The 22,656-nt window shown below is 49.5% G+C and overlaps 1 protein-coding gene and 1 long non-coding RNA gene across 2 annotated transcripts in view; both read left to right on the forward strand.

Annotated features, from left to right (window-relative positions):
• The window catches only part of LOC149350782 (protein tiptop-like), a 420,494-nt gene that overhangs the window by 211,077 nt on the left and 186,761 nt on the right, over window positions 1-22,656 (forward strand). The gene's annotated exons all lie outside the window — the stretch shown is intronic.
• On the forward strand, window positions 1,235-5,912 carry LOC149350786 (uncharacterized). The gene is made up of 4 exons (XR_016290452.1): window positions 1,235-1,532; window positions 2,946-3,073; window positions 4,965-5,187; window positions 5,755-5,912. It is a non-coding gene; the product is annotated as an uncharacterized LOC149350786 (long non-coding RNA).

Below are 22,656 nucleotides of genomic sequence, written 5' to 3' on the forward strand. Positions count from 1 at the left end.
AACACTGCTCATGAGGTCGCTTCGCAGTGTAAAATTTAACGTACAACTGAACGCAGTATTCTTTTTTGGTACCAAGTGAGAAATGTGGTATGAAACTATCCTTAGGTTGGAATTTAATTGCACAATGTAAGGGAGAGCTCACTTGAGTTACTGATTCATAAATGTGACAGCATAATGGTGCGGAGGCAGCATTACCTGAATACCGGGCGTTTCAGCAATCACCTTCAAAAATTTTCAAAAATAGGCTTTTTGGGGTAAAAATATGGTTTGTGCTATCACCAGTGTTGGCGGACAACAGATAGCCGGTAAATTGTCTTCAGTAAGCTGGTTTACTAATTTTTAATAAATAACTTTTTAATCAGTAGAGTTAGGCGCCTAGTTGCAATCAGAGATTTGTAGCTGGTCGTAATAGCCATATCAGATTTTAGAATTTGGAAAGCGCGATTACACTCGCTGCTGTGGCTCGACAAAATTTGGCTTTTTCGACTAGTTACATGCACTGGAGGGCTTGCTTTGCCTGCATGCTTTCGAAACCGAATGTATTTTCGCACGATGCAGCCAAATTTTGTCGAGCCACAGCAGCGAGTGTAATCGCGTTTTAGAAATTCTAAAAACTGATATGGCTACTACTAACGACCGGCTACATATCTCTAATTGCAACGAATTGCCTACCTCTGATAGTTAAAAAGTTAGAAATTAGTTTACCAGCTTACTACCTAAGACAATTAACCGGCTTCCCGGTGTCCAGCGATACTGGTAATAATGTGCCGCAAAAGCCATATTTTTACCCCAAAAAGCCTATTTTTGAAAATTTTCGAGTCTTCCCTGAAAAACCTGATATTTATTACGATTGAAGATGTCAATCCAATTGGGGATTTTTACAGGTGTGGGTTATAAGGGGCCGTACACATTTGCTCACAAAGGGAGCATTCACACGTATGTACACGAGGGTAACTAAAGACTATTACAACAAAAAGGAGGCAAACGCATGAAATAAAATGGCATCATCTTGATTGGACCATAGAGTATAAGCATACAGGCTGTTGAAATGCCTCGTGAGACCAGTATTCAACACACCTATTGAGAAACCAATATACAGCATATGTACCTTGCGCCCGCGCCGCGGACTTGCTAACGCCGTTCAAATCGAGCGCGCAGGCTGGCAGGTCACGTGACAAGACGAACACATCCGGGCACCACGCGACCACGTGGGTCGTTCCGGCGTGCTGCCGTTTGTGCTCGCTCGCCGCTCGCTCGTTGGGGCATGTTTTGTGTTGTATTTATTTCAAAATCGCTGCTTCAAACTCGTGTTTGGTTTGACTTGTGATCGTAGCTTTTGGCACCGCTGGCAGTACAATTTCCAGCCCTTCGTGTGCTTCGTGAAAAAGCGACCGCGCCGGGAACCCTGCTGGCTTTTCGTCATGACAGCACGTTGGACTTCACCGATGGAAGCTGCTGCGTCTTTTATCTACCGGAACCGCCTTACAAAAGAAGAAAGCGGTTACTGGAAGGCGTCGAGTCTTCGTTTTCAGGTAAGACCTGTAATAATGCGCAGGAATGCGCGCAATTTGCCACCACGCAAATTAACCACCTAGCACTAAGGCGAGAAGAAACGGAAGAGATGAGGCGCTGCCGCCATTGTGCACGGTTATTTCTGCGGTGGCAAAATGCACTCTACATTGAGTCACTATAACTAGCTGGCCTGTCTGTGTTCACAGTGTATCCGTTGTGACGCGAACGCCGTGAAAATAAGCTAAAATCATTGTTCGACGTGGTTGTGCACTGCTGCCTGCACGCATGTTTTTCGTCGCTATCCGCTCGCAGCGGTTTGACGATAGTGCACGCAACTTGACCTGTTTAGCGTTGCATTATGTGCTGCGCGTACACGCGTCGATACAATTTCTTGAAGTGGCTTCGTAAGCTTTGAACACACCTATGCGAGACGATTAAACCTGCTGTCGAGCTCTAGGGGTATGCTGTGTTCGCTCTGCATTCGACGCAGCTAACCCATAGCTGCCCGCCTCGGTGGCCCATAGTGCGCGTCATTCGGTCTCTGGCGCTGCATACTGCGCTACGCGAGTACGCGTCAGGGCTCGGCATTTGATATACTCTGCTCGATACGACATCGAGTCGTGTTCGCTGCAGCGGACTGTGCGGCACCAGACCCGCCGCGGTGGCTCAGTGGTTGCGGCGCTCGGCTGCCGGACCCGATAGACGCGGGTTCGATACCGGCCGCGGCGGCCGAATTTTGATGGAGGCGAATTCTAGAGGCCTGTGTACTGTGCGATGTCAGGGCACGTTAAAGACCCCAGGTGGTCGAAATTTCCGGAGCCCTTCACTACGGCGTCCCTTATAGTTCGGGACGTTAAACCCCAATAAACCAAACCAAACCAAGCGATACGCGCTACTGGCCACTGTGGCGGGCGGTTAATCGCGTTGGAGTCAAAGGCAGACTGAATACGTCGTCCTCCAAGGCTGAACTGTCGGTGCAATCGCCTTGCAGTGGTGTCTTACAAGCTCAGAAAGCCACATCCAGTAACAGGCTGTATGAACGCGTATTCGCGTAAATAGAGGAGTGATGCGGCTTCCCCAATGAGAAAACTGCCTGTTCGATCATTAGTGTAGCCGTAAAGTGCTTTTAGTGGCAGGCGACCGTGAAGAAAAATCATTGTTAGATGTTGAAGAATAACCAGTCCAAAAATAGGCTCGAGCACTTTGCAGCCTTTTCTAACAGCCCTTTCAGATTAATTATTTCTGAAGAACCCTAAACAGTGCAGAGCTTATTGTGGATTCAAGTGTGAGCAAGGTAACTTTTGTCTGTTTAAACTTTGCTTTGTGTTTGTGTGAAACTGGCAGTACGAATTCTTACCCATTAACACAGTCATTGTGGGTACGTCATCTTCCATAGATTGCACAGGTGAAATTCAAATTATGATGTTATGCAGGTGAAGTGCCTGCTGTCCAATGGTGAAGAGGTCTGAAAAGAGCTGTCACTGAAAAGGATGTCTCCGCTGTCCAACTGTGGGGCTGTCTTCCTTGTCTGTGCCCGTTCAACGTGTATTGCAGAACACATGTAAGTACTGAGTTTTCTAAAGTGCATTTTTCTAGAACTCTGTGTTGAGATCAGTGTGTCGCACCAGTGTGCTTTGAACCAGTGTTGACGGCATATGTTGGCATTTGCCTTTGAAATAGTATATGTGTGTTTCTTCTCAATAAGGCGTCATCCAATACTGCAACTTTGATTCTGGATTTGAAGTGGCGGGCTACAGAGCAGCATTTTAAGGCGATATTACAGCAGGAGGACAGCCTTGTTATCCTTCTACTGTAATGCCTGTGTCACATAGCACTCCTCAACAGTTGTAGCAGTAGGATAACTTTCATTCTTCTACTGTAACGCCAGTGTCACATGACACTCCTCAGAGACCCATTGTAAGAGGCTGCGCAAAAGAAACCAGGATGAAAGGGAAGACACGTATACCAAAGGACGAGCGCTGAAGTACCAACTGGTAGTTCAGCACTCGTCCAACTACCAGTTGGTAGTTCAGCGCTCGTCCTGTGGTATATGTGTCTTCCCTTTCATCCTGGTTTCTTTTGCGCTGCCTCTTACAATGATGCTTAACCGACTAGCCCACACAAAGTTATTGATCCTCAGAGACCTTTCCAGCGAAGGCATCTGATTTCACTTGAGGAGCAAAATATGAAAGGCATTAATAGTAATTTAACTGTAAACCTTAAGATTTTTGCCATTTCGGTGAGTATACTTGCTCTAATTCACATATATTTGTCTAGGAGATTGTAGCGACCTGGTTGACTCAGATTTTTGGCTTGCTACCTGATGGCATGGCTAAACAACTCGAAAAGAATAGGATATAAGACATGAATGCATGCTGCACTAACAACTGTTTACATTATCAGTTTTCCACATTATATGGGTTGCACTGTATATACTCAGAAATAGAAAGGAGCCAAGTACAAAGAAAAGCAAACCAAACAACAAAGAGGTAAAATGCGAAATGTTACCCTCTTTTTCTCATGCACTTAGCAGCAATGGTCATAGTGAAAAATAGCATAGCAATAAAGAAGCACTTGGCTTGTAACATGCGCACCTTTTTGGAAATACTAGAGTGTAGTGGTGCTTTTGCCATTCTAAGAAACTGGCTTGTCTGGCATGGCTCTGCATCTTGATGTGACTAATTGCATCATGTTTTGTTATGAAGGCTAGTGCATTTTAGTGCTGGTTATTGCATTACTATTTCTACTTCCTCTGTCTACTAGTGAGTCGTCAGTGTGTGTTACACTTCCTTCTTTATCACATTTAAATTTTTTAGGTATTGCACATTTCAGTGTTGTGTCAAGGGCATGTGGAAAAGCTGGAATTACAGAATTGCTCTTAGCAAGCCCAGCATCTTGTGTGATATACAGGCAGTGCTCCTACTGTTGCATACTATTTTTATTTTTGAATATTTGCTATTACACACACTAATCTGTGATTTTCATCAGCATGAAATCATTTTCCTAAATGATTTGTGCAGTTAACGTTATAAAAATGCAAAGTACACAATTACCGTTTTCACTTCTTTCTTACATCGGAACCTACTACTATTGCATGACACCATCATTGTGAGGGTGTAAGTTTTGTGTTTATTTTAAACAACTACATGATTTCTGACTTGCATGCTTCAACAGGCATGAAAGCATATTACCATATGACACTATGCAATCAACAAATGCAATTCGATCTTGGCCGCGCCGGTGTAATGTCGATGGAGGCAAAATCTAGAGGCCCGTGTACTCTGCGATGTATGTGCACATTAAAGAACCCGAGGTGGCCAAAATTTCTGGAGCCCTTCACTGCGGTGTTCCTCAAAGCCTGAGTCGCTCTGACGTTAAACCCGCAATTAACGCCTCATTCCTGGCTGTGACTATAGCATAGAAATTTTATTCCTGTGTTCTGTTTCCTGCAGGTGCATTCATTTATTGCTTCGAGATTGAAAAGGCTGTGTACAAACTCTGGACGGAATCCAGAAGGATGCAGTATTTCTGAAGCGGGCCACCACAACTGTGTGGTGAAGAGAAGCAGTGGTACAGCGCAGCTTCATTGGCAGCTGCTCAGGAGAAGGATATTGGAAGGCAAGGAAAAGGCTCTACAGAAGACACTCACGCAAGTGAAAATGGATGCACTCACAGGTGATTACTGGTTTTAGCTGGATTTAGCACAGAAGTATATATTCACTCCGTCAGTGTATTCGAGAATTGCAACTCAGGATTTGTTAGTGGTTTATCAGGAAGCACAAAACAAAGGGTAATAACAAATGTATGGGATGGAAGCTAGTGACCAATTCACTGTAGGTATGTCATCATGTGAAGGTTTGTGTAGAAGAGGTTAATTGATGGGCATAGTTTGTAGCTCATGTGAGGGACAGTATAAATAGCTTAAATGGCGAGGTTCTGAGACCAATGGGGCAGTGCATGAGCAGAAAAACTAGCCAGGAGTTAACAAATTTTCATGAATGCTCAGCTGTCATGCTTTAGAAATAAGGCTGTTGGTATTTGGCAGCCATGTGCTGTGAAGCTCGGTATTTTAAAAGTGTTGAGGCCTAAGAGATCTGATTCAGTGTTGGCATTCATGGGTGCTGTCACATTAGCCATCCTCCTTTAATGCAAATAGCAGCATTTGCTAGTTGTCTTTGCAATGGGATCATTGTAGCAGTGTATATCATAATAAATATATAATTTTTCTCCCTTAATCTTCAGGCACTGTCGCTACACACAAATGGATTCAAGCTGCCATCAAGGCAATGAAAGATATTCGACTTTCTCGGAAAAGATGCACGCTATGACGCGAGGGGCCTCCAGTGCGACTCATTCGCTGCTTTTGTCTACTAATAAAGCTAAGGTTGCTCTTAGGCAAATGTGAGCATTTTTTTTTGTTCTTTCAATACATACTTGCTCTTCGTGCTTCTCAAGAACATGAATCATGTAATACTTATTTGCATGCTGCTACGTACATACTACCGTGCTCAAATTTGAGAGACCCCTGTGAGTTCTTGCCGAATTTTACCAAACTGCATGTGGGCGCCGCCTGACAAGCAATCCTGTTGTCGAGACCGATGCCCATATGCAATATGGCACGTTTCAGCATGCACTTGCATTGGTTTCTTAATTTTGCTCACGATAGTATGTCCAAACATTGAGCATCACTATGAAGACATGTTAGGTAACAAATTTGTTTCTGGATGGTTCTTCCTTCCTTTGACATCATCATCCCGGAATGCTACACCAACCGCACCAGGAAACAGTAAACCAAAGCACACCAGAGCTGGTATCAGCCGGCTGAGTCACACCAGATGAGAACACACTATGCCATGTCACAGAACTCATTTCTGAAAATCTGGTCTCGAAACACCAGGAAGGGTAATTCGCCAATTTTCTTTTGTGCGAGTGTATCGCAGTGTTGTGATTTTGAGATCACCACACGCACATAGCGGATGCACTATGTAGCTCGGAACACTGTGGCAAGGTAATAAACAACCAGTAAACTTTCGACTGGATGTATTTAGATCTTTTAATAAACAGTCAGTTAAATGTGAACTGCAGGTCAATTAAATAAAAATGCCAAGTAATAAACTGGCAATTAAATGTAAACTGCAGGTTTATAAACAGTCAGTTAAATATGTATTGCCAGTCAATAAAATCTCTATTTAGATCTATTGAGTTAAATTAATAAACTGCCAATTGGAATACGGTGGCCAATTTTAAATTGAAACTCAACACAAAAAAGTCTATAAACTGTCAATTAAACCACAAAAGAGTTCATAATAAACTGGCAATTAAATGTTAACTTAATATGAATTCAGTGTTAATTGACATGCAATTAAATGTGAACTGCAGGTATATAAACAGTCAGTTAAATATGTATTGCCAGTCAATAAAATCTCAATTTGGATCTATCGAGTTAAGTTAATAAACAGTCAATTGGAATACGGTGGCCAATTTTAAATTGAAACTCGACAAAAAAAGTCTATAAGCTCTCAATTAAACCACAATACAATTTATTGCCGAGAGTCAATAAGTATTTAATTAAAACTGGGTAGAAATTTTTGTAAGGGCTGTCACACGCTCAATGGCACAGACACTCCCGGAGCAACAAGCTTTCATTTTTCCTCGATCGAAATTCACTCTCGCTGTTTGTGCCTTGTCATTTTGCTTCTTTTACGGCTCAAAATTAGAATGTTGAGAATGTAATACTTAGTTTGGATATGGGCAGGACGCGTAATGAAGAGAAAAAAATAGCCGATAGTTCCTTAGCGTAACGGATTGGATTCCAAGAGTAGGTAAACGTAGCAAGCAGCAGAGCTGGGGTAGGCAGGTGAGATTAGGAAGTTTACTTGACTGAATTTTACTTCACCGGTAGTTTGACTTCACCGCATGACAGCGTTAATTCTAGGTCGGTGGGAGAGTCCTATGTCCTACATTCGACGTAGTTAGGCTCATGATGATGTTGATGACATAGCTCGTAATAGATCATCAACTTCAGCTGTTGACAGTTCAGCTGTTCTCACTTTTACAGCATTGCAGAAATATGTTGAATGATCACGGCAATGACACAATTGACCAATCTGTGAGTGCTCGTAACTTCAGTGCTTAACTCGTTACGTTCGGCTGGCCGCGACGACTTAGAAAAAAAGAGAAAGCGCGATCCGTGTGGCCGGCACCTGCTCTCGGGGCCGCCCTCTGGGGGTGCCGGCAGCTGACGGCATCGTCCCGCAGTGGCCAGCTGCGGCGGTCTTGCCCCGCGCTGGGTGGCGCTCGCTAATCTAAGCAGGCCGCCGCCAGGTCCCGGCGAGGGCAGCGCGCGTTGTTTGCGACGACGCCGCCAGCTCCAGTCCTATTTCGGTCCGCTCGTTAAGCGGTCGTGTTCTTTCTCCCGCGACTATAGGCGTCCCACTTTTATTAGGAGGCATTTATTACGCCCTTGGTTCCTCGCGGCTGCTGCGCATTCGATTATCGCGGTCGTGTTACGCGTGTTGCGGCCCCGACGCCGACGGCACGCTCTCGCTGCGTCCAGCGACCGCGCTGACCGGCCGCGTTCGCCGCGCGGCGGTGCGTGGGTGGGCTCGGCTGTCAGCGCTGCGGCGGCGGTTCATCGTTCGAGAATCGGAAGGGAGACCAGGCAGGTGGAGTCTGCGGCCGCTGAAAATTTGGTGCCAACGACGTCGTCGTCCTGCGGTCATAAGCGAAGGGTTGTGGCGGCGGCGACACGACCATTCGTTTTGAGGTGGGAAACTTGGCACCGCGGGGTGGCGTAATCACGACCCGGCGGCGGCGTGAGCGATACGTGCGGTCCAGTGGCGCCCTCTGGAGGGCTCGTGAATGGAGCATCGCGTGCGCGGCCCGGCAGAAGCCGCAGCAACTAAAGGGGCCGGCAGACGTCCCCCCATCCCTGGCGGACGGAACCGCCGCGGCTATCTATCTGTCACGAGGCGAACAGCATCATTTGTTACTAAACAAAGCACGCGAGCAGAGAACAAGCCGCCAGGTTCCGAAACAATGGGGACGCCGTATAGTTACTCGGTAACACGCAGGCGCCCCAGCTGAAGACGGCCTCCGTAGGCGTTACCTGCGCCAAACGTTCATTTGTTCTCGACCCCGTTTCCTTTTTCTTTTTCTCTCGCAGCCACTTGATTCTGTTTCCTGAAGGATTCGGCGGCTCTTTTCGGGGTCCGGTCTTCAAGCTGAAGAAGATCACGACCATTTAATTTCTGGCTGCCATTAATTCTGCGGCGCGCCGTTCCGACTCGTGTGAAAACACGCCGCCGCCGGCGCTCCCCCCCCCCCCCCCCCCCCTCCTTATCTTCAGCCGCCTTCCTCCTCGCTCTTAATTGTGACGTCACGATCATCACGTGACCTGCCGTCGTCCGAACGTCCCATAGTGGCGGCCGGAAGAGCGGAGAGGCGCGCGTCGCCGGCGGAGCCTTGGTAGGCTTTCCTTCTTCCCCGTGGGGTGGGCTATGGCATCATTACTCATTGGGAGCGGAGACCAGTCGCTCTTTTTTTCCCAGTAATGACGAAGGAAAATGGCTGCAACGCCAGAATGGACGTTTAATTTGGTTCTCCTTGTTTTTCAGCCTCCCCCCGCGTGGCGACCAGCGAGGCGCGCTTTTTCTTTCTGTGTACGGTGCTAGCCGAGCGAGCCCAAAGTGGCATGTTTCTCCCGAAGATTATCAATCAGGTGCAATGTATGCGCCAGACCATTAAGTGAGCAAAATGAGATGGCCTCTGCGGCCGCGGGAGGAGGGCGAGGACGCCGCCGAAGAGCACCCGGGAAGACACGCAGCCGTTTATCATCACTCACACCGGCACAAGCGTGCGGCGGCGCTCTCGTCAATTTCACAGCACTTCTTCGGTTCGGCCGCCGAGCAGCGCGCAAAAGGCAAACAGGACCGAAACCGTGGAGCATTCGAAACGATTCGGCCCGTTTCTGTCCGTTGGCAAACGTTTAACCTTTCGTTTACCGACCTGGCCTTCCAGTTCCAGTTGGCAGGTTAATCGCAGGGTGCTTGACAAAGGGGAAAAGTTTATGGCTTTCTCTCGGACTGCGCCTCTGGCTGCACTCGCGTCCTGTGGAAGCTCGCGGAACGCGGCAGCTGGCCTCCCTTCGCGCGACTCCGACACGCAACTCGGAGCTGTGCTCAAATGAATAGGTAGGCACTCGTCGCTACTCTTCTCGCCGCTATTAACATCACCTGCAACTACGCTTTCCTTCGTGCATCCTGCGAGAAACAGAGAGCCCGGCTCCACTTTTCTCTTTCGCGTATTCTGGAAGCGCAGAGATTAGGCGACGACTACTGTGTACCTGACTGCAGTATCCAGAGAGCTTACACGTAAAACTGTATGCGACTGGCCGGCTGTGGGGCCGTGGTCAGTCACTTTCCTCGTTCAGCGCGGAGAGCGACAGGATTCGTCATTTCCATGCGCTGATTTTCACCCGACCTGGCGGGTATTCTGACCTTAACTCATGCAATGCAAGCGCAGCGGCTGGTTTGCGCACGTCCCTAGGTGGTGTCATCGATGAGAACACAAGCGAGTCGCTGTGTATCGGTTGCTCCGCATGTTGTTATCTGTGACAATAGACCTCTCCCAGCCATGTGTTTCTGGTCTGCTTGGCAAAACATGCGACTTCTGGCAGCTAACCGTCTCTGATCGGGAGAGGAAAGGCAGTAGGGGAACGCTCGACACTCGCAGAGCCGGTTCGGAAGCGAGAGTGAGCAGTTTTGGTCATCGGACCACGCCCCTTTGACGTCCCGTTGTTTGCACCGAGGAGAGGTTTACTGTGCCGTTATTGTATACGCACATGGTGTGTAGTAAATTAAATATGGCTTCCAGTTGGAGGAGTGGTATGTGAGGTTTTTTGTCCCCAAGCGACACATGAGCTCTGAGGGATGCCGTAGTGGAGGGCTCCGGATTAATCTAAACCACCTGGGGTCTTTAACGTGCGCTGACATCGCACAGCACACGGGCGATCTTGGGATCAACAGCCGAACGCCAAAGCCGCTGAGCCGCCGCGGCATAAGAAGTGACAGCTTACTTCGGTGTCGCTTCGTCTGCATACATTCGCCTCCAGTGCTGCATCCTTGGCAACGTCATCGATTTCTTCCTTTAGGCACACCTAGTACCGCTGGAATGCTACGGGCACAAAACTGCAGACCAACTTCCACTCACTTGCGTTTAACCACGACGGATAGAAACTGTAAACCGGTTTGCAGGCACCCGCACAGCATCTCCCATTCTCTAACCCTGTGCACATCGGTGAACAGAATATTCCCAGAAACCAGCCGGATCACGTGACCCCAGGTGGTCCACTCAGCGGTGCGCAGGGACTGCTTCGAGGTATTTACCTCTCCATCCCCTAGGTGCACCCACTGTGGACGAAAATTCACCCGAAAATGCGCCGGCGGAGGAATCCAAGATGCGGAAGATATGGCAGGAAATGTGCGAAAGATGTTGCGTTACGTTTTGGGAGAGGTCTCCTGGGACAAACTTCAGCGAAGCCGCTGAAGCCAGTCCGGTGCGAGAGGGGGAGCGCGCCGGCGCAAGGCACATGGGGATGCGTGTCCCTTTTCCGACGCGTGGCGCGGGGTAGCGCTGGGCACTTTTGCGTTCTAGAAAGTGACTGCATTATAGACATGGCGAAACTACTTTTGAAAGTAATTAAATTACATTACTTATTACTTTCATGAAAATTGCGAAAATGTAATTAATTTACATTACCAATCAGTGCTCACAGAATGTAATGACCTTACATTACAATTGCTTTCAGAAAGTAATACTTTTAAATTACTTTTTCATTTTCACGCATACAAGAAGTACACTGGACGCAGCTCCTACCTTGATTTTAGATTTCTTCAGTTTACTGTACTGCAATAACAGCTGAGCTTCAGAGTTTGCGGCGAAACTTTTTGTCCTACTCTCAAGATAGGGTAACCTTAGCCATGCTTAATAGCCGTTCTACTGGCGTATATTAGGGCAACCCGGTCTTGTGCATGATGAAAAAACCTTTTCGGCTTTGTTACAACTAAAAAATCGTAAAATCGCGTGTCGGCACGTCTGTGTTCGTATGAGGCGCCCCTTTTCCCACTTCCCAAGGTGGCGCCCAAGGCCGCGCCCTCTTCGTCACTTGCCCGCGTGTGCAACTTCGCTGTCTTGCCGGCCCAGATTGTCGTGTGTTGCTCTTGCTTCCGAGGTGCCCGACCTGGCAAACGAGAAGGTAGATCTTTGCCGGCACAAAGAACAGTGCTGTAGTCTTAATCAAAGTAATTCCGACAGTAATTAATTACTATCCCTGTTAAAGTTACTAACAAAATTAATAAAACTTCAGTAATTTAATGACTGCCATGTCTGCCATGCCAGCGCAGGGAGGAAACGGCTAGCAGAAGGAGGGAAAAAAAAAGTTAATTTTGTTTACGGGTATATTTATATTGTGGATAGCATTGAAACGAGGTGCTCGGCGACCGACAAGAGCCTCCTATCTAGAGAGTCAGAAGCGCACTACCAGAGCGCAGCGAGTTGTCCAATAGCCGCCCCTTCGCAGCCAGGCCCTCACCGTCACTGAGCACAAGCCCCTAACAGGCGCCAAGTTCCAGGAGGCAGCGGGTTCCCGGAAGGTATTCCTTGAACGGGGCTGCCAGCGGCGTCCGCGGGTCGCTTGCTCAGCACAGCCCGGAGCAGCAGCAGCGAAACGCGCGAGGTTCTCTCCCGCCTGTCGAAGACGCTTCTCCCGATCCCGCCGTCCCAAAACGACGGGAGGGTGCCTTTGGAGCAGCAACACAAACAAGTGGCTTTGTCGAGGCTGCTCGAAGTTTCGGCGTGCGATGTGCGCAGGACTGAGGCACGGTTACATACCGGGAAAAGGGGCAGTCAGCATCCCTCTTTAGGAGCGGCGGTGCCATGAGCCACGGCAGCAGGGAAGGAAGAGGCTCGAGCTAAACCGCAGCTGGAATTTGACCACAAGCTGATCCAGAGCTTAGCTTATCCGGTAATTGTTTAATTCACCAGGGTTGCTTCTTTTCTGATGCCTGTTAAGGAAAAAAAAATGGTGGTTGATTTAGCATGGTTAGGACAAATGCGAATTAGGTGGGCTAGCACTTCGATTTTCTCTTCGGTTTCGGTTCGAGGCTCGGTTTTCAAGGTCAATCAGGCTTCAAAGATCGGTGAAATAGGTCTTCAGCTCCGCCTTAAGTCAATGGGAATGCCGATACGTGCGCGATTGGTCATTCTCTACTTAACGTCCATAGATCGCTGACAGTCCTCATACAGCTCCTGGAGCAGTGGTGCAGCGGTCAAGCGATGTGCCGCTGCCCTACGATGACAGGTGCTGACACCGGCGGGACTTTGAAGCCCAGGTTACTCTTCCCGAGCAACCTCAAGGTCACGGAGAGAGGTTTCGGACAGACAAACATCGGCAAAACCTGCTTTCACTTTCACCTTCCTCCCTTCCCTTACGGCGCGGTTCAGGTGTCCATCGAGTTTTGAGAGACCGATACCGCGCCGCCACTTCCTATCCTCAAAAGCCAATTTAATTTAGTGCTAGCGGCCTGAAAGTGCGAGCTGATAGGTTGTCTGCTACGGTGAACCACTGGTTATAAAAAAGGAAACAAAGAAAAACACGCTCGAAAGAAGAAAAAAAAACAGCCACCGATGAAGATTCATAACTAACGAAGGCAACGTAAGCAGTACTATGAAAGCAGGTCAAGAACATTTAATGATTTGGTACGTTAATAAAATAACGAAAAAGATAAGCATGAAGGTCTATACAACGGCGCTACGTGAATGTGCAGAAGGAGGTAGCGTTTGGTACTATGAACGTTATGCCAAAACACCCTGCGAGTCACGAGCTGAATTCTTGTACGAATGCTTTGTAAACCCAGCCCTAGATTTCATCTGTTTTCCTCAACGGGATATACCTGAAGGTGGTCCGTAGTTCCTTGATCCTCCGGCTCCACAGTGGCCATGAGCTGTGGTCGTGTCGGTTAGTGCGTGATCATGTTGGGCTTCTGCGTGTCAGAGTGAAGTCACAAGGAGCATCTGTGGCCTTCTTCGGCTTGAAAACGTTCCTCACTGCTCACGTTTACTCTGATCGCAGGCTAAGTGACGTGCCCGTATGTGGAGATAGCTTGAATGGCACCGTGTTTGTCTCCAGGAACTGCAAAGTAAAAACCCGAAGAGGTCAACGTGCCCGTTCTATATTATTTTTGTTCATTTACTTTCTCCCTTGTGGCGTTCAGATAGGTAATTTAGCCTGGCACTCTAACATATTAAATGTTTTTGCCCACGAAGGAAGAAAAATGGACTCCACAAAGCGGGCCCGACGTGACAGTCGACGTCGCAGCTCATAGTCGAGGCCGTACATGAAGAAGACTCCCCGCTGAATATATTTTTGCCTGCAGAACAAGAGGTAGGCGTGGGGGAGGGGGGATGTTGTAGAGGATGAGGAGTAGAAAAAAAAAATAGTCACGGCCATTAAAGATGCAGGGGCCACCTGACCGACGGTATACTCGTCGCGACTCCTTTCCCTCCGCTGACACGCACAGTGTTCACAGGGGCGGTCGTTGCATCAAAGGGTTGCTGACTACCACCGCCGGCCTTTCCCGGTGCGGCAGCCATTAGGCAGCCAGTCGTTTGTAATGGACGGCTGGCGGACCGCGTACGTGCGTCGCGTATGTGCTACTTGAGCCGCAGTGTCAGCCACGCGTACGCCAAGCGCTGGGAAGAGAAGGAGAGACACGAGAGAACGGGGGAGAGAGAAAGCAGGAATTGCCACGACAGCCTGCAGCGCAAAGAAAATGGTTCTCAGAAGAAAACCGCCACTTCGGGCAGTTGATACGCGGGGTTGGAGCGGAGAGGGAGGAGAGGTCTTCCCTCGGACATTTCGCGCCCCTCACCACCGCCGCACAGCCGACACCCACAGCGAGCCCGTTCGTTCTCAGGCGGCGCTACTGCCTCAGCTAGGCATGGATAGGCATAGACGCCGAGCTGTGACTGTAGGCGAGATTAAAAGGATCAACAAGTGGTGGGAGCAGCGTGCACATTGCTTTTTTGTCGCCGTTATGTCTTTTTATTTCTTTCTCCTCCGCGTGTGGACCCGGTCCCCACGATGTACCGTCAGCGACTTGGCATAAGGCAAATGTGCTCGCCTCGTAGACCTAGAAAGATGAGGAAACGTGGAGCGATAACGATCGCCGATAGAGCATGTATTTAGGCCTCGAGGCGACAGGCTCGGCTCGGTGAGATATTTGCAGACCGAGTTACCTGTACCCGCTCTAGCGTAGGCATGGGACTCGGGAGTATTTCTTCGGGTCGCCGTTTATACGAGCTCGCGTTGAGGCATTTCGCCAGTAACCGCTCAAAAGGCTCCGTGCCTGTGGGTTATTTTGGGGCCGAAACTAGTCACACGGGGGAGCATCCTGTGCGGTATTCACAAAGCCATGTTGCGGGCTGAATAGTATTGTTAAATGCTTGTTCTATAATGCTTCCTTTAGTGTTACGATTCTTTATGCCGCGTGTTATTCCTGGTAGTATGAATTTTAATGTATCGTGTCATCTCTTTCAAAAAAGTTGCTTTGGCTTCTGTTCCTACTCTTTCTCCTAGTCTATAATTCATCAGCGATGACGAATAGACCCAAGCGGTGACACACAAATTTCATATATACTTACCTGTATTGTCTGTATACTTTTCTTAGTTTGGTCATGTTCCGGAACAGTTTTAGTGGCAAGGAGTAATGCAGGATACAATAGTTGACTGGCTCGGAGGAGTCTTCGCGTAAATATGGGCCTTCTTCACGGGCATATTTAGCGAAGAAAAGCTGCTTGAGGGCACCGGCGTACCGGTAGCATGTGCAAAGAATTCACGATCTGCTCTTACTATAAGCAAATAGCTTTGTGCGAAGCGGCAGCCACGTAGCGCTGCGGAGCGGTTCATGGGGCTCGTTCAGCTTGCCAGCCACTTGGCAAGCGTGGTCCGACCTCGCCACTCACTTTTATCTAGGTTTTGTTCGATTTTACTCAGAGAGAGAGAGGGCGGCGTTGCGTATGCCTTGGGGCGTAGCCATATTCCCGTGTCGCTGAATATCCTCCAATCTTCACAAGGACGTGTTGTACATCAGATCTAGCAGGCACTGTGCAAAAGTTGCATAAGATGGCTGCATGGAACGGTATGAGACCTTGCGCTTTGTACTCGAACAGAAGTCTTTGGCGGCAAAGTCGGGACATTCTTTCCGCCTTGTTTTCCACACTGAGTGAAACTGGTGATGTTCCCTGTCTTTATTTTTCTCCCTCTTTCTTTCCACAGTTTTTCGTCGTTTCATTTGAATGCGAGCGTCATCGAGTCGTGCAAGTTGTTGAGCTAGAGTTTTTTTGAGTGGTTTTTTTGGGTGGGCTGAGAAACTTAGCCTTGGTTTGAAGCAATATACTATTGACAGAGAGCCCAAAGCTGTACTCGGATATGCGAAAAAGATAATGCGTCGAGACAGAACGAACGCTTATGTGTAGAGGAGCGCACTTGTCAGAAAATGTATCGATGTTGGTCGTCGAGGAATGTGCGCCTGCTGTCATGGTGGTGGTAGTACCAGCAGTAAACACCACTAGGATACAGTTAAAGAACGACGCTTCAAATGTCCCCCCAGCCAGTGGCGGCGACCTGTTGTTATGACGCCGCAGTCAGCTGCTTCGCACCTTCTAGCCAGGCATCGGAGGCGACCAGCAGGTGCGACATGCAGGGGCGCATTTATTGGGGGCGGTTGGCGTTCGATTTGAACCATGTGATTTCTGCACCCTTTTCGCGAGAAAAACATGGTGTCCAGCATGGTTTTCTAATGCAAAATTTCTCAGTTGGGGGCATGGCGATCGCCAGTCGCTCCCACCCCCCCGGATTCCGCCCCTGATGCTACCGCTGTTTACTTACGACTACGAAGTATTTTATTCTTTATTGCTTCTGCGATGAAGTGGACATGTATTGTTTCCAGTGTATAGTTTTGTGTGTGGTAAAGATGTGTCTTTGCTTTCGAGACGTAAGCAGGTGATATGTTGTTGATATGCACGGCTTCTCCATTGCGATAATGATTCTGATTGACCTAGGTATACTGTAAATAATCAACGTAAATAAAGTGAAGCATAAGGGATTATGGAAACGCTGAAGCACTGCTTCAGATACGCCCCCCCCCCCCCTTTTCCTTTCTTTTTTTTTGTACATTCCTGCTGCTCTCACTCCGCTCATGTGGCCGTTGTTACGACTCGCCGTGCTAGTAGCGTGTTTCACCAGGCATCGGATCCAGGAACACCGCCGCTGTGCCGACGGAGGAAGGAGCGTGGACCGGAGACGGGGAGTAGGAGAAGCAAGAGAAAACAGTATTCGCGTATTTATAACATAAGTTACAAACGAAGACAAACAAAGTAAAAGCTGAGAAGAGGCTCAGGGAATCGCTGCTGGATGAGCGTGTCGGGTGCTTTAAATAGCCTCTCCCGTTCTCTTCCCGCCTTTTTCGTCCAATCATAGGGACTTCGTCTTGGCGCCGCCTTTGAGTGGAGCCAGCGACGCTCAATGGCTGGCTTAGACGTTTCGTCGAAATCGGGCACTCATTCACGGCGCTCCCCTCTTCATTGTCTTCCTCGGCTGAGCCACTCCATGGGATAAAATCTCCGTCCTTTTCTCAGGTCACCTACTCACCAACAAGTGAGCACGCAGTTAGCCAAACTCAGCTATCAGCGGATGACCCTTCAGGAAGCCGGCCAGGGGGTCCTATGCCTTGGTCCAAGGACCGCCCGAAGGCGAACACCTGCAGCGGCGGCACCCGCGCCGTTGACAAAAGAGCGAAGCGCGGATGATTGACAGCCTCTCGTCTCCGTGCGTGGCGGCAGGCGTTCGGTGATGTCTCCCTGGCAGTGGCACACGGTCGCAGGGTCGTTACTGGAAGAATGCGTTCGTCCTGTTGGGCGCCACCTTTCTTTTCAGGTGGTCGCGCAGGGGAGCGCGTACTCGGAGAAGCACCACTGTAGCAGAACCCCGCACTGCCTTTGCTGTGGGGGGAACACACAAAGAGGGGGGGGGGGGGGGGGGGGCAGTCACAGCTGCACTCAAGAATATTACCTTTTTGTTCGGATGTGCACGGGCAGTTCTTGCGATAGCATCGAAAAATGTGAACAAATGTCGTTTCTTGGTGGTAGTTAGCGAGCTCCCGAAAGAAGCCGTCGGCAACGAACTGTCGTTTTGACGGATGTAAGCTGGATCGTACGTTAGAGGAAAGCGACAGGTGGCTCTTGCTGTAATTCCACAAATTTAGGTACACGCTTCAATGTTACTTTCTTTTCTCTTTTTGTTTTACAGGCCACATTGTTTTGCCCTACCTGAGCTACGTTCCAGCACACCTTCCATTGCGATTCAGTAGTTATAGACGTTCGAGAGCTACACATAAGAGCGCGAGTTAGAACCCGGCAGGAACGTGCGCGTTTGAGTCTTCGACGCACGTTGAAGAGCTCTAGGCGTTCTAGATTAATCCGCAGTCCCCCCCCCCCTCCCCCCCCCCTTTCCAAAACACGGTATGCTTCAGCCCTAGGCGTCCTTTTGCGGGCAGAATAAAAAAAAAAATTGATGGCATTAAAACGCAGTGTGGCTTGCGTGGCGCAAGGAACGCTGCAGGACCTTTGTAGCTATTGTATGGTGCCACCGCTTTTACCTCCAGGTAATATTGAGAAACTCTGTGCTTCATGGCAACCTGTGCTTCCACAACGATCGAACGGGCGAACGATCGCCTATCTGGCGTCGGTTACGTGAGCGGGACTGGTCAGATGATGACACATAGCCGTCGCGTGACCGCGAATCCATGAATGTCACGTAAATTGATGTTGATGGCCTACGATTTCGACGGTCTACGCCATGGAATCGTCCGTTTAACATCGTTCGCTGTAAAAACAAAAAACAAATAAATCGAAAAGCCAGCATCTTGAAGCATTAGCATTAGGAATCATGTGCTTTCTCTAGTTCGGTTACCTCCTCCACAAGCCATACTTTGTTGAAGTGGCGGACACACTGCAAAGGCCATCACGACCGACGTCAGCCACGCTGGACAAGCACGACAATTTGGCGAATTGGCAGCCCGTGATGAATAAACGGTGCTATGGATAAGATGAAGAGAAAAGAAAAGTGCAGGAAAGCACTTGTGTTTTTTTTTTCTCTCTCTCTCTCTGTTTAGCGTTTCTCGCCGTTTTTTCATCAACCCTTTAGGGCAGTCCCGCCCGCGAGCTTGTTACAGCACGGCGGGCCTGGAGAGGCGCACATCTCGGAGCATGATAGCTGTTCCCGGACTAATTTGGCTGCGTGCGAAGAGATTGCAGTACTGGAACGCGGCATCACCCGCTGCGCAGCAACCTTCAAGCGGCATTGCTGTTGAAGGCGGAAATGAAATCGCTGCCGGGGCGGAGGAGAGCGCATTAGAGCGCACTCTCCCACCCTTTTTCGCAAATCGCGCAGCGTCTGTGTACCGTCCCGACGTCGTTAACTCTGGGGGCGGGGGAGCCGTGATTCAGCGCCGCTTCCCGAGAAGTCTGCGACGCTTGCGGCTCAGTGCGTGCCTCGCAAAAGCTGGCACCGGTCGTCTTGTCGTTCGTGGGAGAAACGTGAGCTTCGATAAGCGCTATTATTATTATTATTATTATTATTATTATTATTATTATTATTATTATTATTATTATTATTATTATTATTATTATTATTATTAGTAGTAGTAGTAGTAGTAGTAGTAGTAGCAATGGTAGTACCAGTTTATAGTCATTGTGGTGCTATAGCAGCCAAGCCGCGCAGACACTCTTCCTTGTCTTACTACTACTACTACTACTACTACTACTACTACTGCTGCTGATGCTGCTGCTGCTGCTGCTCCTATAACTACCATCACCACTACCGACTACCCGCAACGGTGCGCGTGCTCTAACTTGCTTGGACAGGCTTCCTACTAGCACGGTGCTCTTTACGCCGCGGGCACCTGAATGAACGTCGTGCTCCGTGCGTCCCTCTCCCGCTTCCCCCCTCGCGGAGTCTCGTGCGGAGGGAGAGGGGCGAGAATGCGGTCGACGCGCTGAATCACCGGTCCTCGCCCAGGTGGCAAACACCAAGCCCGAACCCGGGAAGCGCTCGGCAGATCAAAAGAAGCCGCTGGCAGCGCGCACCCGAGACGTCTCCTGAACCGCATTAATGGCGTTGGTGCTCGTTAATTATGAATCGGTAATAAAGTGCCTTTCTCTCCTTGTTCTCCCCCGGCTTCCGGACGGGATCCGCGCGACGCTTTCGTCGATAGCGAAGCACTTGTCCGGGCCCCGAGGAGACCGGTTCTCGTCAAACGTCACGAGTTGCCCAGGGAGACCGCCGGAAGGATTGAGCGATGCGCTGCTGCAGCGCCCTTGCGCAACAAGCTGCCAAGAAGCGGCGAGGGGCGAAACGATGGTTCTTATGCGCGGCGCGTCGTCCTTTTCCCGTTCTCCGCCGTGTACTCGTGACATGAATCACCGACATGCCAGGATGTCTACGCTGGCTTGCGTTGTGAATTCATTTTGCCTAGTGCTCAGAAGGCTCACTACGGGCGGTTAGTGGAGCGCGAAGAAAGCAGGAAGCTAAAGCCCATTGCAATAGCAGTGGTCAGGACCAGACACTGCAGTGCGTATAACGAGCGCGAGTTAAATATTGTAATGCAGCAAGTCACGTGAAGAAGCGGGGGGGGGGGGGGGGGGGGGGGGGAAGCAAAAGCAAAACGACGCAAGGAAGAAAAATATGTTCTGGGATAGGTCAGCTCTTAAAGACGAGCTTAGATAGATGAGCTCGCAGAGAAAAGTCGTTAGCGTCAGCGGTTCCGCGACGGACAGTCAGCAGAACGATTAACTTGGGGAGATAAATTATACGTGAGGCCTCTAAATGCAGACTGCCAATAGCAAGGGTGCGAAGGCTGAACCACGTGCAAGAGCAGTTGATGGCGATGTCCGAGTTGAAGACTCGCTGTTGCGGAGTACGAGCCGAAACCGAGTGCCCAACAAAGTAAAAAAAAATGCCAATCGGCTGTAGAATGGTTTGAGTTAGATTAGGACGTTCACCTTGGATTTAGGAATATTAGGTTTCTCAATTTGTGCTAGTGATAGATGTTATTCAATGATAGATAACATTTCACGAGTCTAAACTTGGAGTCTCAACCTTCATGGGTGCGATTTACTTCTAAAAAAAAAGTTCCCAAAGACTGTTTACAAGCTGGAGTAAGATTTCACGAAAATCTAGTTAACATAGTTCACTCTAATGAAGACACGCAGGCATTGAAACTGGGCACGGCGTTCTCTGCCGCCTTCACTGCCTCAGTTGTGAGCGAGTGCTGCTGCATTGTTGGCTGACGCATTTCGCAGCGCAGGAAGGTGGGTTCTCTGGCTCTTGAACTATTTACGAACGACGTAAGCGACTCGCTATGATAACTGACTTCCTCTTAGTTTCGTCGCATGGAGATCAGTACAAGGCATACAAAGTATCTCCCTCGAGATCTGCGTCTCCCTCCAGAGAATGGAATGCGCGGCGGTAGTCACGTGCAGGCTCAGTATCTCATCTGGGGTATCATTTCTTTCTTTTCCTTCCCCTTAGCTTATCGGGGCTCGCTGTTTCGTTTGCGATTACAGGGCCCAGACGTTACGGAGAGCTCACGAAAAGCTCGTTCAGCGAGGGTGTTAATTACATCATTACTCAAACCATTTCCAGGTGTGGCGCCGTGCGCCGGAAAACCTTCGTTCCCCCTCGCCACGTGGCCAATTTGGCGCGGGCGAGTTGGCCTTGAAACCCTTTCTTGCGCCGAGGAAGAACATCGTTCATCGGACGCCCCCCCGGCAGCGGGAGAGAGAAGCAGAAAGAAAAGAGGGACAACTGTCATTTTTTACGGGGCGCCTCATTGACAGGTCATTCGTGGAGTAACCGGCGGGAGGAATATTAAAGCGGCGAAAGAGACGCCTACTGACCCTAGGCCGACGAAGCCGCGCGCGCTTGCGTGGAAGGGCATTAATATACGGCCCATGTTTTATTATGTGTCCCCGGTGAGCCGCGCCGAGAAAGCGCGGCATTGAGATGGCGTTCGTATGCGCGCTGGGGCCCCTCGTTGTCGGCCGCTTTTGCCGACAACGGGGCTGCGATTGCCCCCTCTTTGGCTCACCTGTCTCGCCGGTGACGCCGGGAGGGATTCTCCGGATCGTTTTCACGCCACCGGGACGCGTGTAGAAACGTGGTGCCCATGGGGCGTCTCTTGCATGGCCAAGGAGCGGCCACCTTACATAAAGCTCCGTCAATGAGCCGGAGCCGCCGCCCGGCAACTAAGAAGGGAAACGGAAGCTTGCTGCTGGCAGGTACAGTCTTTGTCAAAAGTTTAGAGTCCAGGAGGTTTGCTTCTAAGTCTCGCAGTGGGACACCTGTAACATTCGTGGTAGTCCTACCCATTGGAGGAGGCAGGACCAGAAATCTTCTTACCTTCAGCAAATATGGAGCGCTGGAGATGCATTACGAACGAGACAGTGTGCTTCAGAAGCAAACCCTCTGGGCTCCAAACTGTTGAGAAAGGCTGTACTTTGGGCTCCTTTCGGCTTTGCCGGTGGTCGGTAGTGTGTGTGGTTTCGCGAGTCGCGGTCTCGAAAAACAAACGTAACAACGGACCAGAATGAAAGGAAAGTACATTGAAGTTGGGTTTCATCGGAATAAGTGGTAACTAGTTTTCGAGTGGGCTTAAAAGGCGATAAGCGTGCCGCGCGGCGCCTAGCTCCGCCAGTCACAACAGCCGCCACCGCTGCATGCGTGTGATTGGAGCTGAGTGGAGGCCGACGATAGTGAGCAAGAGGCCGGCTGGTACGAAGGGATGCTAGTGTGGATTCAGGAAGAGAGCACTAGACCGGACACGTACGTGACGGACACACGTAGCGCTATGAGCCATAGTCTTATTCTTTATGCAGGCTTTCTGCGCTACTAGATGACAACCACAAGTCAACAACAAGAAAAAAACATACAGTGCATTAGGATTCCCAGATTATGATTGAGATTTTTTTTAATAAAGATAACGACGCCATGATAAAGCAGTGATCACTTCGCCCTCCTCCTCACCC

The sequence above is a fragment of the Amblyomma mixtum genome, chromosome 3 (genome assembly GCF_055824585.1).
Source record: "Amblyomma mixtum isolate Tamu chromosome 3, ASM5582458v1, whole genome shotgun sequence".
NCBI classification, from domain to species: domain Eukaryota; kingdom Metazoa; phylum Arthropoda; class Arachnida; order Ixodida; family Ixodidae; genus Amblyomma; species Amblyomma mixtum.